We start from the raw sequence: 7,935 nt of genomic DNA, 5'->3' as shown, positions 1-7,935 counted from the left end.
GTAAATTTCATTTAGAGTCATTGGGGGCTGTTCAGATTTATATTGAAAGACTGATGTTCTTTTGCTTGCCGATATTTCCGAAAATTTCCGCGCTAGCTGCTACAAAATATACGATTAAGATCCGTTGCACTACTACACTGCACCGGGACTTGCTTTTGACGCGATGCTCGAGCATACTCTTGTAAATTTGCAACTTTTCGACAACTCTGAAATGGTGTTATTTATTGAAAGAACCATTCGAGGCGGCGTAGCACAATGTTCTAATCGACACGCTCGGGCCAATAATAGATTCATGGGAAAAGATTTTGAACCTAGTAACGTGGAATCGTATCCCACGTATTTTGACGTAAATAATCTGTGCGGTGCAGCTATGAGCGTGCATTTACCGATCGGATCTTTCGAGTAGGAGTATCAGCACATCGTTATAACAAACCATCAGGACGATTCGCCGATCGGTTACTTTCCGGAGGTAGATTTGGACTATCCTGTAGAACTCCACGAGGATCAGAAAGACTTGCCTCTTTGTCCCGAGCATTTTACTCCTCCAGGTGGTAAAAACGCCAAACTCGCGACCACCCTCCACCCCAAAGCAAAGTATATATTGCACTATAGAAATTTGAAGCAGTGTTTGAGTTTAGGATTGAAAGTAACCAAAGTGCATAGAGTATCAAATTTTGCACAATCTCCATGGCTCGAACCTTACATCACGCTCAACACGGACATGCGCAAGCGATCTAGGAATGAATTTGAGAAAAACTTTCACAAACTCACGAATAACGCTGTGTTTGGCAAGACTATGGAGAAGGTGCGAAATCATAAAGATGTAAAATTGGTCGCAAAATGGGAGGGAGGAGGTGGTGCGAAAGCGCTGATTGCCAGGGAAAACTTTCACAGCTGCACCGTATTTGGCGCTGATATGGTTATCATTGAAATGAATCGTGTCAAAGTTCACTTCGCTAAACCTATTTACGTCAGCGCATCGATTCTAGATCTGTCAATAATCATTCTCCATGATTTCCATTATAATTATATTAAAACCAACTTTTCGAACAGCGAGGTTAAATTCTTGTATAACGACACAGACAGCCTCATTTATCAATTCAACGTATCGAACACCTACGATATTATCAAACGTGATGTGAATACAATGTTTGATACCTCTGACTATTCGCCCGACAACGTGTATGGTATCCCTCGTAAAAATAAGAAATGACTACGGTTAATGGAGGATGAAAATAACGGTAAAATTATGACAGAGTTTGTTGGACTGCGAGCAAAGCTGTACACATTTACTACGATGGGCAAGGATGGGAAAAAGTGAGTAAGCGTGCCAAGGATGTAAAAAATGCTTCGAAAAATAGCATCACGTTTGATGATTATAGGCGCTGTCTGATGGCTTATCAAGAGTTGACCCTCCCCCAGAGTTTAATACGAAGTGAAAAACATGAAGTAAGCACGATCGTACAAAAAAAATTGGCTTTGAGTTGGCAAGATGACAAGCTGCAATCGATACCTGGACAGACCGACACCCTACCTTGGGGGTTCGTCCCTGCGCCCCAATAGCTATAGGATAAAACTGTAGACTTAGAATCATTGTAAATATTTGCGTTTGACGCCTCGGACGATCCGTCATCAGGCGGAAACGATATTGACTGGATTTGAAAATGTGAATTCATATACCTAAGAATTATTTATTCATTCATTAATAACATTTTGAGAAATTATTTATTCTTATTCGAATAACACCAGAAAAATTTTCAGAAAGTGAAAAAAAAGTTCTCTGAAAAGGAAACAAACATTTTCCAAGAAATAAAATGTGTAATAATCGTATGAAAAAATTGCAGATTATTATTACTTTTATTCTCATCATTATTATCATTTTTATAGTAACGAGTATGGCACATGTGCGTACACAGGAGATGAAAAATAAAAAAACAGGAGATAAATGTAGAAATATTTGTATATTCAAATCTTTTATTGTAATTCGGAAAATCCATAGAAATTATGTTACATGCCTATTTCATTCATCCAGCTATTGTGCGAACTATCGAAACCCAACCACTTCACATAGACCTGATTTCCCCGATTGCGTAATACTTTCTCGACAAGGTAGCCATCGGGGTATTTTACTTTGCCGAGCTCCCCCTCGTAGAAGCCTCCATCGATGGGATGATCTTGATAATCGGTAAGTTTGTACGTCCGTGGATTGGTATTTTTCACCTCATTTACGGTGAATATTTCTGTCGTCCAATTGGGTGTATAGCCTTTTCCAAATACATTCTTGTACTTGCTGATTCGAACTCGATCGCCCACACTGAATTCCCGCGCCCGATCACTTCGTTTGATTTGTCGAGGCTTGTACACGCTACAATACAGCCGTTTTTCATTCTCCGTGCTAACATCCACCGGTTTCATTCGAATCGTGCGATGTGTGGTGTTGTTGTAGGACTTCATTCAATCATCCAAAATATTAATCCACTCGTACGATCCTTGAGAGGAAACCGCTTCCACATTTTATTTTCCAATGTTCGATTAAAATGTTTGAATATCGACGCCTTTGAGTTGCTAAATGTCGAATACATGTTGATATTGTGATACTTCACGAGGGCTTTGAATTCGCTGTTGTAAAATTCTTTGCTTTGATCAACATGTAGATGTGTAGGTATACGGCTCTGGGCCAGTACAGATTTCATGGGAGCAGTCACATCTTTCCCACTCTTGGACTTTATCGGCACCGCCCACACGTACTTGGAAAATATATCGATGATTGTTAGTAGGTATTTGTATTCCTTGTTGCACGAGCTGTATGCGGTCATATCAACGAGATCAGCTTGCCAGGTCTGATCCTGTTTGCGTAAATCTACGAATCGGCGCGGATGGTTGCGTCGAGCCTGTCTGTGAAGGTCAGCAGCTATTACAGTCTTCATTGTTCCCAACTCTTCACCTTCAAATTTTCCGAATTGTCATTCAGCCACTCTGGTTCCTCGATCGATACTAATTCCCTGCTGGCTTGTTCCTGCACAGGTGTTGCTTGAACCCCAATATGTTTGATGCGACTCAACGTGTTTTCTACGATTTTGTTATGCATGCGTAGCTGTTTCAACTCTTGCTGTGATTATGCGCAAAACTCTCAAGATTTGATTGAAAAGTATCCACAATATCCACAGCCATAGACTGTAAAGCGGTATTGAGAACTTTTGAGGAAACAGCATCGGTGCAGTGCCGCGGATCAGCTATGGTATACAATCGTTTACCATCAAAATCATATTGATTGTCGTTGGTGGTTTCGAATCCAACACCAGGAGGCCCCCAAATAAATTTTTTACCTCCACCACGCTCCGAGTGTCGTCCAAATATGTCTATACTCATCACTGGATGGTCACTGAATAAATGGTGATTCTACGTTCATCCGCCGCTAATAAACGATTCCAGCCTCGCGCAACTCCTAAATAATGGAGACTATTTAATTAGAATGGCTGGTATTGCCTACAGCCTGTGACGCCATAAGCAGCCGGCGACAATCTACAATTTCATTTGGATCATCCCAGTAGACGTAATCAACATCTTGACTATCCTTTCGTGCAATCTTATAGTTGGGTAAGCCTTTACCCGATTTTTTCAGCGAGCTGACGTGTTGTGCGATGAAATTTCTATATTTTGCGGTTTTTGAATCATCTCGAAGGCTTTCATCGGCTTGGTAACGTTTTCGATGCGCGGTTGTCGTCGTTACAATTTTTATGTATTTATTCTTGTCCGCGTCATTTACAATCGATGCGTCGGGTCATTTTTTAAACAATAATTCAAGTAATCCTGGTGTTCTCTCATAAATTTCATCTCCCACATTGATCAGATTATCAGTAAAATTGATGGGCGTATCACCAATCATCATACCGTTTGTCAACTTTCAAATACCGTATGTGGTATCCAAATCCCTCTTTTCGTTCGAGCTGAAAATTTTCAAATATCGCGCCGTGGAATCCGTTGTTTTTTTTCACCGGTGTACTTGTAGTAGAAATTTCACCAAACTTCAGTGTTTTATCATTTGCATCCATGAAATTCCCCTCGTCCATATCCTCATCTTCCTCATCATCATCATCATCCCCGGTACTCTCGTTATCTTTTTCTTCTTCTTTTTTCATTGTAACATCCGATAGTTCCATTCTAATTTCTTGTTTAATATGCTAGTGCTGCAGCACCTTTGAGGTATTCAACAATTCCTGCAACGGTGTTACTAAAGGCTTGAATACCTCGCCCATAACCTGCTCGGTCCTGTCCTTGTCCAACTTGAGCATCTTGTGCTTCCGACGTATGACATCGCATGCTTTCGCTATCTCACTCAAGGTACCGCTATGTTCACGAATCTTGGCACTATCCATGTTGCCGGCCCGATTGTTACAATGAAACTGTGGCAGTTTATCATAGTTGATGCTTATAAAGCAGTCAAACCCTTTCCTATATCCACTCCCATTGATTCAGATATCCTTGTCAACTCCGGTAAAACTGTAATTGTCGTCATTCCAGCATGCCGAGCACAAGCCTCTGAATTGCTGATACGTCATGTCTGTGTTCACATGATCGTTGTGGTTATGTTTCAGATTCATATCATTCTGCCGAAATAGCACCAATCAGCTTGCATTGCCACGTACTAAGTGTTTTGGAATGCGCGCATACGTTTGACTCAGATAAAAGCTATCGATATCGCGATGCCTGCGCATGCTGAAGTATGCTCTGATATTATCTTGCATTTCACAGGCTACATCCTTAAAAATCATAACAGAGTTGGGGCGAGCATGTTCCCGGTTTGACAACCTCGTCATTCTCACGAAACGGGAAATAACCCTCACCCTGCACGGGTTCAAGTGACTTATGCAAAATTGATACTTTGGCTGGATGAGAGATTTCGAATAGACGTAGACATTTTCGAACCGCAATCCATTGCTGTGCGTGATGAGTGAGAGAAGAGCGTTAGTTGTACCACAATTCAATGCCCCGCAAAAAATTGCTCTCACGGTATTTGGCAGCAATTTTCCATGTCATTTTTCTATCATCCGTTTTCCGCATCGAACCATTTTATTGAAACTTGCGATAAGTAGTTTATCGGGCTGATCTTGAAATCTCGTGATGCTACGTTAGCATGACAACGAGAACTAAAATGACGGTATATAAATTCCCCCTTTTATAGAAGTCACGTTAGTTGTTGCCCGACTATGAGGACGTGCACACGGGAGAAACGCGGTGGTGGTTTGTTGAATAAAATCGTCAATCATCTCCCAGTTGAATTGCACGTACCAGGGTATCAGTACTGCAGACCTGGAACGAAATCAACCAAGAGGTTCGCTCGTGGTGATTTGGGGATTAATCCGCTGGATACAGCGTGCGAAGACCACGACATTGCATACGCAAAGAATCGCGATATTGCAGCGAGAAATCTTGCCGACAAAGCGCTTGCTGAGAAGGCGTTGAATCGCGTCTAGGCCAAGGACGCTAGTGTGGGTGAAAAGGCGGTAGCCTGGGGAGTCACCAACACCATGGAAGCCAAATCTAAACTCGGAATGGGCTTAGCTGCGAAGCGGTCGAAACTTGAAGTGGCTGCAAAGAAGAAATCTAGAACAGGTGGGAAGAGTAAACAGCGGAAGAGAACGGTGAATCTCAAATCTATCATCACAGCAGCAAAGGTCGCCATGCTACTGGGTTATAAAGCCGTTGAGTCGTCGTTGGCGGGTGCTCGTGCGGCTGCGCGTGGGACTGGGAAGAATGCTCGTATGCCTCGCGTTATACCTGTGCCTGATAAAATTGGCGGCATCCTGCCGTTTCTCATTCCAATCCTGGCCGGTCGAAGCGCTACTGGGGCTCTTGCGGGTGGTGCTGCGGGTATAGCTAAAGCTGTCAACAAAGCTAGTGTCAACAAACATCAGTTGAAAGAGGCCAAACGGCACAATGCAACAATGGAGGCGATTGCTTCGGGTAAGGGATTATACCTGCGACCCTACCGCAGCGGAATGGGCCTGTACTTACGTCCGGCTGAAAACTGCTCTCACCAGCATGAATTCACTCAAATATGCTAGAAATATGAAAATTTCGCATTTTCGCGGTGTTTTCATGCCGAATGATTTGCCTAAATCGGGAGCGAAAATGCGAGAATCTGCAATTATTAATCTTGACGATAGAAGCGGCCCAGGGACACATTGGGTTGCGTACAAGCAAAATGGTGGCCATGTTGCGTATTCCGATAGTTTCGGTGATTTGAAACCGCCTCAGGAGCTGATGAGGTATCTCGGTGTTGGTAGCATTGAATACAATCATAAGAGGTATCAGGAATATGATACTGTGATTTGCGGGCACTTATGCCTTAAATTTCTCAGCGAAGAGTTATAAAAGGACAAGTGTCACATGAGCAAGCATTAGTCATATCGGAATCGTTAACACTAACACTGTCAGGCACATCCTCCGTGCTGGAGGCTCAATAGTTTCCCCCAATCGAGTTATCACCAGAGAAAAACTATGTTCTCGGACTCGTCGAGTTCCTTACATTCAATTCAATACCCAATATTTATAAGAAGTGTAATAAATTTCACCTGAAACGAGCGGACAACAGCAGAGAGAGCATCACAATACCCACGGGATGCTCTTAAATTCAGGATATTGAAAAATTTCTGCGTAAGGAGCTACACTCTGACATCACCCTCAGTCTGAGAGCTAACGACAACGAGCTGAACGGTGAAGTTACGTGCAATCATGTGGTATACTTTGAACCCAAAGATTTCGTCAGCCGATTATAGGGATTTGAAGCCGTTGATCTAGCACGAGACGTTACTCATAAATCTGAATTACCTGTGGCTATACTGAAGGTTAATACCTTACGCGTTGAGCGTAACATAACCGTTGGGGCGTACATAAACGAGCGTCGAGCTCACACGATTCATGACCTTTTTCCATCCGTTTCATCCGGATATAAGATTGTCGAAGTGCCTGCCAGCATTATTTACTTACCAATCGCGGTACTGTCGATACAGCATTTACAGCTGAGAATAGTCGAGCAAGACGACGAGTTAATGAATTTTCGTGACGAAACGATTACTGTGCGTTTACACGTGAAAACACTGAAATAATGGGGATCGTGTTCAAGACGAGAAAGTTGGATAAAAGTTATAAAAGGCAGACGTCATGGGCAAAATTCATCAGTCGCCCGACACCTCTGACTACGTTCACACCGCCCGCGAGACCAACATCTCCGTACGTTCGATTTCGCCAGAGCCTAGGTCTTTAATTACGTGGAAATTTTAGAAAATAAGAATTCGTGTTCGCTGTATCCCGCGTGCTTCACCATGGAAGAAATAATGAGAATACAGAAACCCGTGGTATTCGACTAATCGATTGCGCACTCTGAGATTCATGCTCATCAGCCGTTTACATCATCCACCTTCCAGAACAACGATGAAATCCATATTGTTGTTCAACATCAAGACTTGTGTCTACTGCTCAGTAAAAGCTTTTTACACATTCATGGAAAAATTACAAAGGTCGATGGTGTGAATGCGGTGACGACTATGAAATTGATCAGTATGGCTGTTTGCCATTTGTTTGCGGAAGTTTGCTACGAGTTGAACGGTATGGAGATTGATCGAAAGAAAAATGTTGGTATCACCAGCGTTATGAAGGGTCACTTATCCCTAACTCCCGGTCAGCAATATAGTCTGGAGAATACTGGTTGGTTGAGCGATGATGCCGAACTAACCGATGCTTCTGAAAATTTCGACGTTGTTCTACCGTTGAGTTGTATGCTGGCCTTCGTCGGAGATTATTGTCGTGTCATTGTCAATGATAAACACGAGTTGATTCTGACACGTTCCAACACCGATTTGAATGCGGTGATTCAGGCCCCGCCTATGGAAAACTTCAAAATTACCCTCAATAAAATCGAGTGGTTGCTAACCT

Source organism: Neodiprion fabricii, chromosome 1 (genome assembly GCF_021155785.1).
Source record: "Neodiprion fabricii isolate iyNeoFabr1 chromosome 1, iyNeoFabr1.1, whole genome shotgun sequence".
Classification (NCBI taxonomy): Eukaryota; Metazoa; Arthropoda; class Insecta; order Hymenoptera; family Diprionidae; genus Neodiprion; species Neodiprion fabricii.
Note: the sequence above shows the minus strand (reverse complement) of the source record.